At 36.2% G+C, this 15,817-nt stretch overlaps 1 protein-coding gene and 1 long non-coding RNA gene across 11 annotated transcripts in view; one reads left to right on the top strand and one right to left on the bottom strand.

Annotated features, from left to right (window-relative positions):
• QKI (QKI, KH domain containing RNA binding) overlaps window positions 1–15,817 on the top strand; it is a 154,278-nt gene that overhangs the window by 109,498 nt on the left and 28,963 nt on the right. The window lies entirely within an intron of this gene.
• On the bottom strand, window positions 1,354–5,827 carry LOC110477925 (uncharacterized). Its single transcript, XR_002466671.3, has 2 exons — window positions 5,545–5,827; window positions 1,354–2,955 (listed from the first exon to the last, which is right to left on the bottom strand). It is a non-coding gene; the product is annotated as an uncharacterized LOC110477925 (long non-coding RNA).

Consider the following 15,817-nt stretch of genomic DNA (forward strand, 5'->3'; position numbering starts at 1 on the left):
CCTTGCTCAGCCTTTTGACTGTGGCCTTGTCTGCAATTCTGATGTTTCAGTTTTTAATAAGCAGATATGTAGCTTCTAGGGTCCTAAAGGAAAAATTGAAAGTTTTAAAATAAAGCTTGCTTACTTAGTTTGTTAGAATTAACAGTCATAATCATTACTGTCAACAGACATCAGATGTTTTGAATAATAAAATCGTCACATATTGTGCAGAAAGGCAGTATGTTGGAGTCTAATAACTTGTTTTAACTTGGAAGATAAGTTCTGAAAGACCAAGGGAGCTAGGAGGTGTGTCTGGATTTCTCCTGGTTTAAATCCACTGTAGTATGTATGGTAATACTGTGCTAATCTGATTTGTCAGTTAATGGTATCCTGGCATTCGGAACAGATAGACTATTGATACAGTGTTGGGAAGAACACTTTTTTCTCAGTGCCTACAAGAGGAAAGCCTGTATTTGCCTTTCACTAGTTATTTCTGAAATTACTGGTTAATTTCCAAAGAAAGTGGTTGGGCTGTGGAGGGAGACTCCCTTCCTGTCCTGTTGGATGATGGAGAACTCTTCAAAGAGTTACTTTATTATTCATCAGCAAGGAGAGCTTCAGGAAATCTCTTAATAATCCAAAAGTCAATCAGATTCAAGAAAGTTAAACATTAAAAAGTCAGGCTTTTAAAATACATCAGGTCATAGAAACACTTGTTTTCTCCGATGATAGCAAGGGTACTTTAAATAATAAACCTTAACTTTTTCATCTGTAAAATGTAGTGATAGTACCCTTCTGGTTTTTTAAATACTCCAGGAGGTAAATCTTTACTTAACAATAAATATGGGAGAGGTCATTACTGGAATGCTCTTTATTTTGTAGCAATCTGTAGTTTTAGAGGGGGCTCTTGGAGATAGAAAATGATCAAAGTTTTTATTATCCTGCAGGATTAGAGATTGCAGAGGAGACTCTGAAGGTTCTTGGTGTTCAAAAAATGTTATGCTAATAGGTGGTTTCATTGATTTCAGTTTAGAATCAATTCAAAATAATTTTTTGTGTGTGTTGCATAAACCCAAATTCTGTGTATTGCCAAAATATTTTTGTGGAGGAACTTCTTTAACGTTATATACATGTAACTTCGGCTGTGTTTCCTTTGTGTTACAGGTAAACTAGGCATTACATTATATGTCTTGCCTTTCTTACAAAGTAAACAGGAAGATTAGCAGTTGTGCAGAATCAAATAGGAGTCCTGCTCAACTGGACAGCCTTAAAGGAACTCCACCAATATCAAATGAGAAAATGTGATTCCTTGTTTCCATGTAAATCATTCTGCAGGGCTTGGAAAACAAAGTGAAGCATGTAAGACACTAAAGCTGACAAATAACACAATTTATTCTTATTATGTCATGCTTTATATTTGATATATTTTACAGCATTTAAAAGCAATCTGTTTGTAGAATTTCAACATACAGATGTTAGTAGTTTTTAATAATACTTTTTTTCCACTACTGTCTTTAGGATTTTTTTAAAAGATCCTATGTGGCTTCAGTAACAAGATCCCATTAAGATTTGTAGTACTTTGTACAGCTGAAGTTTATAGACTCTTCTAAAAATCTTACTCTAGGTTACTTCTAAAAACATGAAAGATGCACAATTGTGTGCATCCATCGTTAATATTTGAAATCTGCAAATTGATTTTTACTACAAGTTTGAAATTGGCTTTGAAGCTTTAGAAATCTTTGCTAAGACAATATCTATGATGATGTAGCTGAGACATAATCCCCTACATGCTTTAGTGCTGGTTTTATTTATTTCAGTTTAGTCAATTTTCTTCAAATGTGAATCACACATAGGCTTTCAGCCGAATATTAAGGTTCAGGGGAATTTAGGAAGCTAGATATATGATTCCACATCATTTAATATAAAGCACCTGTAATTTAAGGCATGACTTCTCTTTCTAGATTCAGCAAACTGTCTGAAGTGTGTCTAGTAGAATCATGACGGGAAAAAGAAAATTACTTCTTTTGGTATTTTTATATCTCAAATACTTTGGGTTTTTTTTCTTTTTTAAACAAGCTTTGCTTTTTTTTTTTTTTCATTTCATTCACAGAAATGTCAAACGAGTCCTGTTTAATTAAAATAATTGATTATCAGGGAACCTTAATTAGCATAAGAACAGTAAACTTGTGATGTTTTGGCTTCTCCAAATAGCTTGTATTTCTAGGCAAGCTTATGTAAAGAGTAGAAAAATTAAGTTTTTTCTTCAGAATATTAGCCTGTTACTTATGATTAATAAAAATAATTCCAGAAAAAAATAGTTTGATAGTTGTATTTATAGAAATTAAATGTGTCCATATTGCTCTAAAAGATTAGCATTAATAGCAAATGTTACCAATCCAGACAAGTAAATATTACTGTTACCAACCCAAACAAATAAATTTTACAGTTAAAAGCATAGAAGTAAGGGTTTAGTGTGGATTCTGGGAGGATTTTTTTTTTTCCCCAAATTATCTTATATGTGCTTCTCTATACAGTTACCTTCTCACTTTACTGTTGTGGCATCCTTTAGATTTTGGACTAATTAGACCAGTTGTGTTTCTGGTGATTAAAGTTTCTTTTTCTCAAAAGCATGTGCATGTGTTGGATTTATGGCAGTTTTCACACTATCTGTCCCGTCTGCCACATAACCCAAATTTCTGAGAGACCAAAAAAGTCACCATCTAGAAAGTGGGGTTTGAGAGTTTTTCCACATAGTTTCTTGGAAAAGGGAGGTTGGTGCATGTCTGTGCCTCTATTTGTGTCAGTATTCATTGATTCAGAAGTATAAATAGATCTGATGATGATTTAAGTCTCAGTTCTGCTTCCTCTGAGAAGTACTTAGTGCAGTGCAAAGCTCTTCTTTTCTCTTGATACCTGAAGTGCAGCATCTTAGGGGTGCATGGTTCTCATGTCCTTTTCATTTTGTAGATGCAAGTTCTGCAAAAGGGAGAAAAATGTATTAAACCCAGAGTATCATCCTGCTTGGAGAGACTCTTGAAATCCTGAAGGATCTGATACAAGTGAAATTGCTTCTCATCTCAGTAGTGATGACCTTACTCCAGAACAGTTCTTTGTTTCATTAATTTGTCCACACTTGCTTTCAGAAGTATAGGAAACTACTTCCAAAACTGCTTCTGTAAACTCCCCAACTTTCCACAATATTTTGTCTGTGTTGCCTTGTTTAAAATACATTCCTTTCAGCAAAGCATAGCAACTGGTATTTCTGAATCCTTGCTGAGTCTTGCAGCCTTCTCTGTAAGATGTTTAGGGAGAAGAATTCATAAAATTGTGTGTGAACCAGTCTGTCACTTAGGTGTCTGTAGTTAACATCCAGAGCTCACACTCAACAGTTTTATGTATTGATTTGCACAAAAACTTCTGCTGTGTTATTTGCTGGCTATCTTTAGATAAACTAGTTGTATTTTTTTATTCTTGAGACACCCCTTCCTCTCCCCAGTAAGACTGTGACAGTATGTTGTCTCTTAGACAGCTGAAATAGGAGCTTCCAAAAGGCTTAAAACTGGGGGTACAGTTGAACCTTTTTACTGAATTATTTCATAATCAAAACCAAAGCAAAACCAACTTTTTGTTGTTCTCTGGTGGCTTATGGGGTAGACAAAAAAGCAAAGGAAGAAACTTATTGCAATCCAAAATATGAAGCTATATAGAGATTTCAGATGCTGCCCAGATGGGCTAATGAACTGTTTTCAAATGGCAAAGCAAGATAAAGAAGCATGGGGGTAGTCTGTGTTTCTACCATCACAGAAAGGCAAAGGAGATTCTTTCTATTTGTAAACTGCCAAATGCAAGCGGATAGTACAGTCTTAAACCTGAAAAAAATTACCACAAACCTCAAAATTAAAATTATTATTTTATCCTTTTTAAAGGATTAGTAATAACACCAAGCAATAATTCTTATTTAAGCGGAGATGACAGATATTTCTGTCATTGAAATTTGATATTGACCTGTTCTTGTGGTAGGATAGGAGTAGCACTCATTTCTCTGTAGAATTTGTGTGGAGTATTTGGGACCGTACTGCTTTTAATATGCATAGATGGTGTCTACAGGCATATGAAGACCTTATCTAGTACACCAGTAGGCACTTAATTAAAAAATTAATTGGCAAGTATGATATATGGGCAGGCATAATTAATGCATCAGTATGTATTTTGAGATGTAAGAAGCATTTGACATAAAACCATTGTTATATTGTTTGTATCTGTTGTTTGGTACTAGTCCTGACTTCACCAGCATCCATCCTTATAAACCACTGAATGAATTGCATGTAGAGGTCAGATGAAGCAATATATGAGGGGTTTTTTTGGATTGTTTTGTTTGGGTTTGGGGTTTTTTTGGAGGGGTTTTTGTGGGTTTTTTTGGTTTTTTGTGGTGGTGGTATTGGTTGTATAGTTTTTGTTTTGTTGTGGGGTTTTTTTTTTTTTTTTGATTTTTTGGTTTGTTTTGGGTTTTTTTTTTTTTTGTATTGGTAGAAGTTGTAGACTGCTTCACTAATTGGGCCAGATGGATCTAACTGCTTTGTTAAATGAGTCAGCCTACTTTTTAATGATTATTTTTAACAGTATTGCTGCATTAGAAATGTTTAGTGATGAAATTGTCTTTGGGTTTCTTGTTTGCCATTGCATATAGGATTTTAGAACTAAATCTGTTCTCAAAACAAATATGCAGTTGGTTTAGAATATCTCAGTAATTTTTTAAGTGAAAGCTTAACTTTTCAAATGTTACAGGTCAAACTAATGCAGAATTTAAAGTCATACTTTGAAAAAACAAGTATGAGATGTTAGCTATTCACTTCAGATTAAAAGAGAAATCAGACGATATGTTTTGAAATTAAATGCATTACTTGATCTCTTAACATTTTAAAAGTTGACCTCCCTTTTGATTAACTTTCTAAGAATGTATCTTACTTTTGCATATTTAAATTTTAGCTAGTTTTGGTAAGTGTTCACGTGGAGAAAGGAAGAAAAGTTGTTGTAATGCTTACTATGGGTGTTCCTGCTCCAAAAGAAATGGTGGTATGACCAAAACAGACTAAAATTAATTTTCTGGAGCACAGACCACCATCTTCATTTGCTGTAGAATGAGTTAAACTGGGGTTTAGGTTTTTCCAAAACACTGCTAGTCCAGAAAGGAAAATGCTTATTCTCTTCAGCATTGAGCTGCTGTTTTCATTTCAATGAAAAAGGGAACAGCTAGGGCAAAAGAGCGAGGGTGCAGTCGTAAGTTTCCTTCACTTTTCTCGATTAAGAATGACAGGGGAGGTGAAAAGCTTTGCTACGAAATCCGCACGTCCCCTTCTCAAAATAAATGACGCTGTAAAAGGGCCTGGCTGGCTTTTTAAAAACCGGGACATTCTCAGGACAGGCAGGCAGAGGGCTCTTGCACATGGAGTATAATGACATAGGAGCATTCTATGTAGTTCCTTGAGCTGTAGTTTAGGCTATTACATGCGGTATATAATAGCAATAACAAGATTAATTAATTTCATTTGAGAGGTGACTAAGTACCTTCAGTAGTCGACACGGTGAAGTTAGTGGTTGTCTCCTTCGCTGCCATTACGCTGGATTTTTGCCTTCCTCGGTGTTTGTTCTGCAGGGCTTATTGGACAGGAGATGCTTTGTCGTGGAGCCTGTCTTGTAAAAAGCCGTGGTGCGAGAGCGCATCCCTTCCCGTGCACAAAGGTGCTGCTGCTGCTCGCTGCCGAGCGCAGCCGTTCCAGTCTGACGGGGGATCTGTCTGGGGACCGCGCACAGTAATTAGCAGTCTCTTCAGAGTGTCAGAGCAGAATTACCATTGTAATGCTTTAGCAGGAGGATAAAAGGATTGAATTCGGGTCTGCCTTCCTGCCAAACTAAATGAGTTGCCATGGGAATTTTCAAATATAAGAGGCGTTTACTTAAAGCAATTTGGTGAGTTTGAATAAACTCATAAATTACGGGGTTTAGAGGAGAGATCCCTGCTTTCTCTGGCTTGGGCTGAACAGCAAAGAAGGCTGTTGGAAAGCTGCTTACATTCTTAATGAGAATAAGTTGATCCATGCTCCCTTGCAGACTATCAGCTTATTGAGGCTAAACTGTTTCTGCTAAACACAGTACAGTAAGCACATTTTGAGAGACATAGTTTGCAACAAATCCCCGGAGTAAAAAGCAACATCTGATCGCTCCAAACATAAATTGAATTTCCTTTGCTAGATTAGATCTATTTTCAAGTAATGCTATTAAAAATTGTTCTCTGTATTGTTTCAATAAGCATTAACCTACTATTGATTTCAACTTTCCTCTGTGCATGTAATATTTATTACAACACTTGTCAGATCTGCTTCTGAAAGGGGAGGGAGGTCATCGAGGTTTCTTTCGAAAACAAATAAGGTCCTATGGCCCTTCAAACTGTTTTTTTATCTCGGGTCACATGTAAATGTTTTCCCAGCTCAAGCCTGCCTGCCTTCTCTCTAAAGGGAGTTGGGCTTTGACCCGCTGACTTCTTTGTCAGCACCGATGCTATTGAAATGTGAGAAGATGGACTTGGTGCTTTCACAAGTGCCTCGAGTGATGAACATCACTTATGCTTGTTTAACCTTCAGCTGTGCTCCACAAGTCAGCTGTAGTAGGCTGGGGAAGAGCTGACGGCCGGCTTGTTCAAAGCATGTGTTAATGTTCTCCCGGCCACTTAGATCGGGGGACTTGAAGAAACACGAACATTAAGACGCGCTTGAATACTTTGGTGCTAGCTTTAAACGTGTATAGTCAAGGACATGTCATACTTGAAACAGTATGCAGTGTTTTTCCCAAAATAATTGATATCGGGTATATAGCTTAAGGCTTAAATGTTGCCTTGTGATCTTTTCTAGTACATATCTCAAATCTTTACCCATCATAAGTATTGGGATATGGAAGTGGAACTAATTAAAAAGAGAGCAGTACTGCCGTAATGGCAGTAATTTTAACTTTCGTTTCAAGCCATAAAAATACGTTTTGAACTCCTTGATATAATCTTACATCACTAGCAGGAATCCTGTAAATTAGCAAAGGAAAAGAGTAAATTTGTGCTGGTGATTCAGTGGTTGAACAGCTGCTAAGTTCTAACGAATTCCTGAACTGTTACTAATGATGCAGCTGAAACTGTTTGGTAGCCTCGGGGTACTGTTTCTATGAAACTTTAGAAATATCTCCGAAGAAATTAGAAGACAAAAAGAGCAGCATTTATTCTTACTAATACTCAAAATTTTAACTGTTCATTCGAAGTTACTTTGAGAAATACTGTCAGGAAATTGATTCCATCAGACTTGATTCCCATCCCCATACTTTCTTACTTCTTAGTAAGTTACTGAAAGGCAAAATTTTATAATAAAATATTTATAAATATTTACAGTAAAAATATTTTCTAAGTGTTTGTGAAGTGGCTTGAAAAACTGAAACTATGAAAACTTCTACACTCTGTATTATAAGAGGGTTGCTAAATGACTAGAGGACATCATCAGCATTAAAAAATATGTATATAGAAATGGCAATGCTACAGAGGACTCTTTGGGGTACTGGGCTGAACTGAGTGCATCACTTAGGTCCTCAGTTCCAATACCTTACAGCACCTGTGCAAATCGATGCTATTTACAGAAATCAGGTAGTTAAAAAAAGCAGAAAAAATATATATATATATATTGGTATTACAGTTTTCAGATTTCACACTCTGGATTTTTTCCTGCATTTTAGAATTTTAATTCCACAGGCTGTGGGGCTTGATTGGTACCTATATTATATCACATTTTGTGTGTTTTTCCTCTTCTCTCTGCTTGACTTGCAAAACTGAGATGAAAATAAGTGGCAATGGGAGTGCAGGAAAAACTTAAGTGGGATTTCTTGACTAGGTCAGATGTTGAGATAGGGATAATTAAAAATTACAGATAACTTAATCTAAGCTACACAGTATAAATTTAGTTTTGCAATACCTGTGAAAGAGATGGGAATTGCTGCCTGGTAGTTCACCTAACTTTTTCATAATGAAGGATTTTCATAACCTAAAACCTCCTGATCAGTCACACCAGAAACATCCTCCTCAAGAGCTCATGAAGCATACATCAGGCAAGTTACCTGATAGAAGATGGATGTTTCGTTTGAAGGATATTCTGTCTTTTACCTCGTGAGCAGTGTAGGAGAAAACTTATGATTTTACCATCTTAAAAGTATGGCATACAGAAAAAAAGTCTGGTTTTCAGTAAAACTGAGATGGGCCTGCTTAGACTGAATCTGATTTCAGCTAAAGTAGGTTCTCGTGACTTGTGATAAGCCTGTTGTTTCATAATGAAAGCAAAAGTCCCCTTTCTGCTTCAATCCAGAATGAAGCTGCAGGCTAATTAATTTGTGGATGGATATAATAAAAAAACACCTACCAGATTTTTCTGTGAGCTGACTTTGTTTTCTAAGTGCAAGTAAGTGACAAATTTTCTGGGGTTTTTGGAGAGGTATATCACCTTGTTGAATGTCTCACCCAGCACCAGAGAACACAGAGGAAGTGTCAGGGATATGCACAAAGAAAAGGTGAGAATACTGTAATGGGGAAGAAGTGGGAAGCTATGCGAAGTACTTGTTCTCTGTGTTTAATTTGTTATATTTTGAGGGTTCTTGGCTCCTGCTGGTCTAGGAATCCAGAGAATCAAAAAAATGTGCATGCTGCTAGACCAGTAGGGATAGCAGCTGTTTCTTCCCTGGGCACTCCCTCTTTTCTTATAACCTCTCTTGCAAGTATTTTATCCAATCTCTATTTAATTCTGCTTCTGCTGGGGCATTGTTACTTTTGCCTTTGATCTTCAGATTCCAACAGTTTGGTTCCTTCTGCAGTTTTTTCACTTACTAACTTGTAAACTTTTGACAGCAGGTTCTTTGCATGTATATTGTAGGTATCTGAACTCTAGGTCAGAGGTGTTTAATATACTGTTATGCTAAAATTAACATTGCATGCAGAGACATGAAAACAAAATGCATAATCTAAGTTGTACAATTCTTGGCTAGAGAAAATCCGCAGGTCTCAAGGTAGTTCTGTAGAAGAATGTAATACACAAAAAGGAAAAAAATATCAATAAGGAAATGGATTTTTGTAGAGTCCTCACACTGTCAAACTAAGCGTTATTTTCAGTTTTTTTTTAACATGGAGCTTTGTAAGTACTGGATGCACTATTTAACTGCTATGGATTTAAAGTTCCTAGTATAAGGTATAAGAATTATCAGTTTAAGATGATGATGTTTTTAGAGTCTTGAAATTAGTTCTTTTTGGTGCTTTTACAAGATGGCCTGCAAATACCAAAAAAGTTCAAAGATCTCTGCAAAATATGAATGTGTGTACTTAGAGTAGTAGGTAAATGATTGAGATTGTAATCATTGCTCTGGGTGAGCAAATCCACAAATTGAGGAGTAGACTTCTCATAGGTTTAAGGTAATCTAGAGGAGTCTGATCAGTACAGTTGGCCAAGAAAAGCTGTAATAGTATTTCTCCACTGAAAGTTGGCATCAAGAGAGAAGAAAGACAGAGAGGAGAATGATTATAAGTGAAGAAATGGGAAAAAACTATAAAAAAATAATTGTAGGAGAATGAGGAATAAGTAAAATGAAATGGAATATTTTAATATGAAAAAAAATTATCTTAGTGGTCAGGTGGTGGTTTCCAGTTAGAAAAGAATATTATTAAACTGCTGGGCTTCAGAATTAGCAAGACTAAGACTTCCAGTTCCATGTGGAACCGAGTCAGTTGGCACACTGAGATATCAACTCCCATCAGTCTCTCCTCCCTTACTAGTAAGTCTGTAGTGAGGTCCTTCAGTTTTGTAACCTGGCAGAAAAATACACAGCTTAAAAAAAGGAGTGTTACCCAATGAGCAGGTTGGCATGGTTCAGTCCTGGATCCAGTGATGGATACAGGAGAGCAGCAGTAAGGAAAGAATAGGACTGTGACCACCACTACCTAAATTGCCTTAAAGTACCAGAGGGGTGCCAGTTGAGAGGCTTTTTACATCTTGAAAAATAATTTTTGACTCGTTTGACAGCAATGTAGAACCTCAGCCTAACCATCCTGAACTAAGTTGTAGCCTGGGAAAAAGTCTTAAGGATGGCATTTTAATTTTTTACATTCTGGAATCGACTGCTGTATTTGCTAGGTAAACTTGTCTGAACTTGTTTCCTCTGAAATTATTCTCTCCAAGTTTTCTGTGTGATTGATTTCCATTCCATCCTGTTTTTCAAAGTCTTAGCTTTCTGAACTCAGTCATGCACAGATGCACAGCAACTTACTTTTAGACATTCTGGAAACAAAATACCAATAATTTTTCCATTCATTTGACTCGCTTCAGAATTATACGCCTTGCTTTTCACACCTTTTGTACCTTTGTTGTCCTTAGTTCCCTTGGCTTAAGGAAAAGAATTTAATTTGTCTCTTCTCATTAATGTTGAGTGAATGAATATTCTTCAGTTACTCTGAGTGTCCAGAAATATTCATTATTTTTAGGTTTACTTCTTAATTTTTCAGCCACATCATGTAACTGAAAGCTTAAAATACACTTTTTCTGGTTTTGGTTATGGATTTTTTTTTCCTATGTATTAGTTTTTACACACATTAAGGGAGGTTTTTACTGCAAAGTATAAGAATATAGTCCATAAAATTAGAGACTGTGTGAATTTAGGTATTATTTTGAAATATTAATGAGATTCTGAGGCTCAGGAGATTAAGAGGCACTAAGGTGATTTGTCTTGTAGTAGAAAATGTATTTTAAGCTGCTTTTGCTTATGGTTGTGCACCTTGTCTACTACAATCCAAAAGTGTAATTCTGCAGTCTCTGAAAGGCAGTTTAATTCTACATATTTCTAACATCTAAATTTGTTTCTCCTAAAAATTGGATTAGAGCAATAAATGTTTAGAGAACCAGAGCGTCTGAACCATACTCAAACAGAAAAATGTGTAAAATTGAGTCAGAAATCTTGAAATGGGACAGTGTTACTTGTTTAATGGGACTCAAGGATCATTCAGAAAGCAGGTGAAAATCTCACATGAGAGTGAAGGGCAAGGCACTGGTAGGCAATGTGTAGGAAGAAATGAAGTTACCACTGGAACAGTTTGGTGTTATTAGGGTGGATTAATATTTTTAATACCAAATTGCTTGTTCTCTACAAAGGTCCTACAATATGCAGCTGGCATTTAAGGTTAGTTAGAAGATACAGGGGAGAGTAGCTGCATAGAAATATTGCAGGAGTATCCTGTCAAGAATGGTTTCCTGAGCATGACATGACAGCATTGATCTAGGATGGTTCAGTGACTGCATTTTGTTTCAACCACAGTTAAGGTACCCAGCTGCTTAAAAAATGAAAAAGGGAAACCATTAAATGAAGTTTTGGTGTAATATCTGGAGTCTGTAGCGAGCTGTTCAGGTGCAACATTATAAAACATGCAGTGATCAGCAACAAAAGAGAAACACAGAGGTCCTGAATATTTGTGTCCCAGTATAGGCTTTAAATCGCACTGAAATTTGATCAAATTTATACTGTGAGTCCTGCTAAATAGTTACTTTAGTGTCTGTGTCTGCTGAGGAGGCAGATTTTTAAATTAGTGTGTAGAACAGCAGGGAAGAATGGTTAAATTAATTATTTAAGATAGGTCTGATACATACTTCTCTCATTCTAGGACAGCAAATTACACTTAAAAAACTTAATTTTCTTATCATATAGGCTCAATTATTATATAGAAAAAATTATAATAGTTTATTCTGATAATGTAGGATTTTAGGAAAAAAAGAGATGATAAAATTCTGATCAGTAATTTATTTGGGGATTTTCCAAATAGCTTAGCCAGTACTTTATGTTGACAAGTCTCTAGTCAGGTACCCCATGATCTCAGTACCTTCCGAACAGAAGAAGATGTTTGCTATACCACGGTCTCATTTCTATATGTGAGCTGTCAGTACCTATGCTTGCTTGCGAGAGAATTCTGAAACATGGCCCACATACAAAATTGGTGGATTTTGTTATTTATGCATGGCATCTGAATAGTCTTGGGCAAGGGGGGAAAATGTGTAGGTTTTACTTCAGATTCCAGAAAATACTTTTTATGAAAAATGTGTTTTTATTTAGTGGAGGAGGGAAGGGAAGGGGGGAAGGGGGTGGAAATGTTGGTTTGGGGTGGTTTTTTTTTTGTTGTTGTTCTTTGGGATTTTTGTTTGGTTGGATTTCTTTAACAAGTTTTAGGAAAGTTCTCTCACTATGTTATAAATTGGTGAAATACAAATTTCTTCTGCAAATTGGGGGATAACAGGTATTTTTATTGCAATTTGGTATCTTTTATCAGAATGTAAGGGGTATTTTTTTTTAAGCACTAGGAATACTTTCAAAACAAAATTTTTGTTACTGCTAATGTACCCTATTTTCAGTAATAAGTATTTGTAATCTGGTCTTAAAACCTAGTGGAATAAAAATCTCATATACAAAGTGGAATATCATTAGAAACTGACTTCATATTGATACATTATGAAAAATAGGTGGTTCTTATTTGTCAAAATCTGGAAGAGAAATACTGATCTTAATGTACGTGATTAATTCCCAAAGCCCAAATGGTGAATATCTTCAAAAATGAAGTTGGTTTAATTTTCTTGGACAGTTACTCCAGCTTCAGGTTCCTTTTTTTTTTTTTCCCCAAGAACTATGATGAATAATTAAAAAAAGACTTGTGTATGTTTGAACTATTCTGTGTGATTGCACTGGAAAATTATGTGAACAACATTAAAAAAAAAAAAAAAGTCAAATTATCATCACTTCTGTTATTTTGGAGTAAGTACACTCCAGAAACTGCAGTATGTTGCATGATTGTCATGATTTACTAAGAATCCACGAATCTTTTGTAACTGAAGTTGCTAAGATTAAAGGAATTGATTAAAAAATTAAAATATTAAAATATTACGTAAAAATGTATATTTTTAATATACATTTGTGAATTCACTCTATCTTAAAAGGCTTTTAAAAATGTTTTTAATGCTAAATTTGTGTTGCATAATGATACAAACTGATAGGTGGAACTTCCATGCTCAACTCCTAAGTGATGGCACAAATAAATTTTCAGGGCTGTCGGGAGTCCAAAAGCCGCCTTTTGTCAGTTTGTGATCAAAGCTGTGCTTTGCTGCCTGGTGCTCTGAAGTGATGGGCACCTGGCAGCGCACACCTGTGGCTGCTGGTGCAGCTCGGGCTCCTCGGGCAGCCAGAATGGCTCTGCCTTTCCTCCTTGGGGCAGGGCAGGTCGCTGGTAGCCACAGGTTAGGGCTGTGTGTGAAGGAGGGAATGCGGAGCGTGCTCAGGTGTGCCCAGCAGTGGTGGGGCTCCCTGGGGGAGAGGTGCTCCACAAAGGCCCTTGGTGCCAGTTCTCGCTGCTGTCTGTGCAGAACAAGGGTTGGCTGGTGTCTAAAAGCTGAAAAGAAGGCTCAGCAAAGAGCAGAGAAAGCCCTGTCTGTCCTTAGCAACACGCAGCCCGAGCCTTTGGACAGAAGGTTGTATGATTGACATATTTGTCCCCTAAGGAGAAAGCACACAATTAGTTTTTTTCACTTCTCTGTGTTTTTAAGCTGTGTGAAAAGTGGGTTTTAGCAGCCATACAAGAGGAGAGTGGCCAGTTGAAATCACCTCCTCCTTACGGACTTCATCAGCTCTGAGAGTTCAAGAACTGGAAAGGCATTTGTGGTGTCTATGGAAGAGCTAACTAGGATTTTTAAACAGAATTTAAACAAAGCTATTGGAGTGCCAGTAAAGCGTATATGAGACGTTCATGTGGTGTTAGATTCAACACAGCTATGGGTTGCTTGTAGGCATGTAAGCATTTGGAAATAATTGTGACCTTTTAGTTAGTACTCGTTCACTTTTTAGCAGCTGTTGAAATTTACTGCAAGTATATGCTCAGTGTGTATCTCCTTTTAAGCTTCCAAGATGCTGTTTCACTAGTTGGATTAGAAATGTAAAACTTAAATTGAATTTTGGGGCATCTTAGGTTTAAAACAATACTATTTCTCTAGATGGTAGGTTTATGTAAAGTTCAGAATGAAACGGTCATTACATGCCTCAACCTTAGAGGTTGTGTGTGTGCAGAAAACAGTCATTTTGAAAATAAAACTATTAATGCAAGTATTTTGCAAAAGGGAGTGTAGGTGAAATGTGGGAACAAATTTTTTATATCACATTTAGCTGTCAGGATTTCTGTTGAAAATAAGAGTAGAGCAGTAAGTGTGACAGTTGAAGAAGCTATTGGAAGACCACTGCTCCCTGAATACTAACATTTTACAACTGGAAAAGCCTAAACGCTCATGGGTTTAGTCCATATTGTAATAAAGTAGTTTATTTTAATTAGTCAGCATTACATTTTCAGGACATATCCTGCTGAAGATAAAAATGTCTTAGAAGTTGCTACTGTGCCTTGAATTCCCATGTGGTAATGTGCAGCCCTGAATCCTGTGTTTAATGAAACACGTGAGAGAAGATACCTTTGAAATTTTGACATCTGCTAATTTACAGCAGCAGTCTTTGTGCTCCCTGTCACCAGCAGTTAGTTTTCTTCTGTTGCTCTTACGAGAGAGACCCCTCACATTCTTTCTTGGTTACTAAATTTGATATGAAATGTCATTTTTTTTTCTTTCTTTTTTTTTAATTATTTCTGGGTGGGAACAGATTCAAAACATACTGGACATGTTTTCCATATGGAAAACATGCAGTCGTATCTCAAGTGCCATTTTGAAAATGAGAGGCTTTGTTTATGTAGTAAACCATTAGCATAGCTTGAAATAAAACTTTGTAGCATTGGGATCTCTGGAGTTTGCAACAAAAAAATAGTTTTGAAACACTTATATGGAGGTCTCCACTCCCATCTTGCCCCCCATGTACCCATCCACTTCAATATTTGAGTTAGGTGTCTTTGCAGTTCAGGGGAATTTACAGCTATTTCAAGTGTATAAACTCAAACCTTGAATAGAGACCTCCTAGGATGACAGAGGGGAAAAAAAATGTTACAGGTCATGCTACACTTAATTGTAAATGTATTGATATATTTCTAGCAACTGCCTCTAATTTGTGCCTGTTAGAACAACCACCTTGATCATAGGTCATTTTGTAGCATAGATTAGTTAAATTGTTTTTATAATTTACTGAAAACTCAAGATGGGTTAATGAATTTGTCCTGATAAAAATGGAATGTGTCAACACTGTCTGAGTGTTCTGGCACTGTTCAGTCTGTTGCAAAGGCTACAGCTGGAATAAAGACCTGAATACTATAGGTCGTGTTTGCATTCTGCTCTCTTCAGATTCCTAGGATGCTGATGGAACTCAGGATGTTGTTGGTAGTGCCATATGTGGGAAATTTGTTCAAGAGGTTTCCATGGTACTATCTAATTCGCTGTGCTTATAGTGTAACTACTGTTTTCAGAATTGAACTAACCAGTGAGGAGGAATTTTGAATATCTAGCATTCCAAAACTAGAAATACCAACAGTGAAGTGTTCAGCAGTAAACATTTTTAAGCTGGGCTTGCACATTGCTAAAAATAGGTCTAATGCTTTAGATTGCATAGATGCCTTCAGATTGATAGGTATTTAATTTGAATCTTAATACATATATCAGCCAATGTCTATGCTAGTAAATAAATCTGAATGCATCTCAGTATTATTCTGCCTTTTAAAAACAATTTAGAATGTACTGTACATTTTTTCTTCCTTTAGAATTTTTTGGTGTTCAGTGTGCATGTCTGTCATGAAAGATGCATTCCTGTTATGGAGTTTTAT

Source organism: Lonchura striata, chromosome 3 (genome assembly GCF_046129695.1).
Source record: "Lonchura striata isolate bLonStr1 chromosome 3, bLonStr1.mat, whole genome shotgun sequence".
In the NCBI taxonomy this organism is placed as follows: domain Eukaryota; kingdom Metazoa; phylum Chordata; class Aves; order Passeriformes; family Estrildidae; genus Lonchura; species Lonchura striata.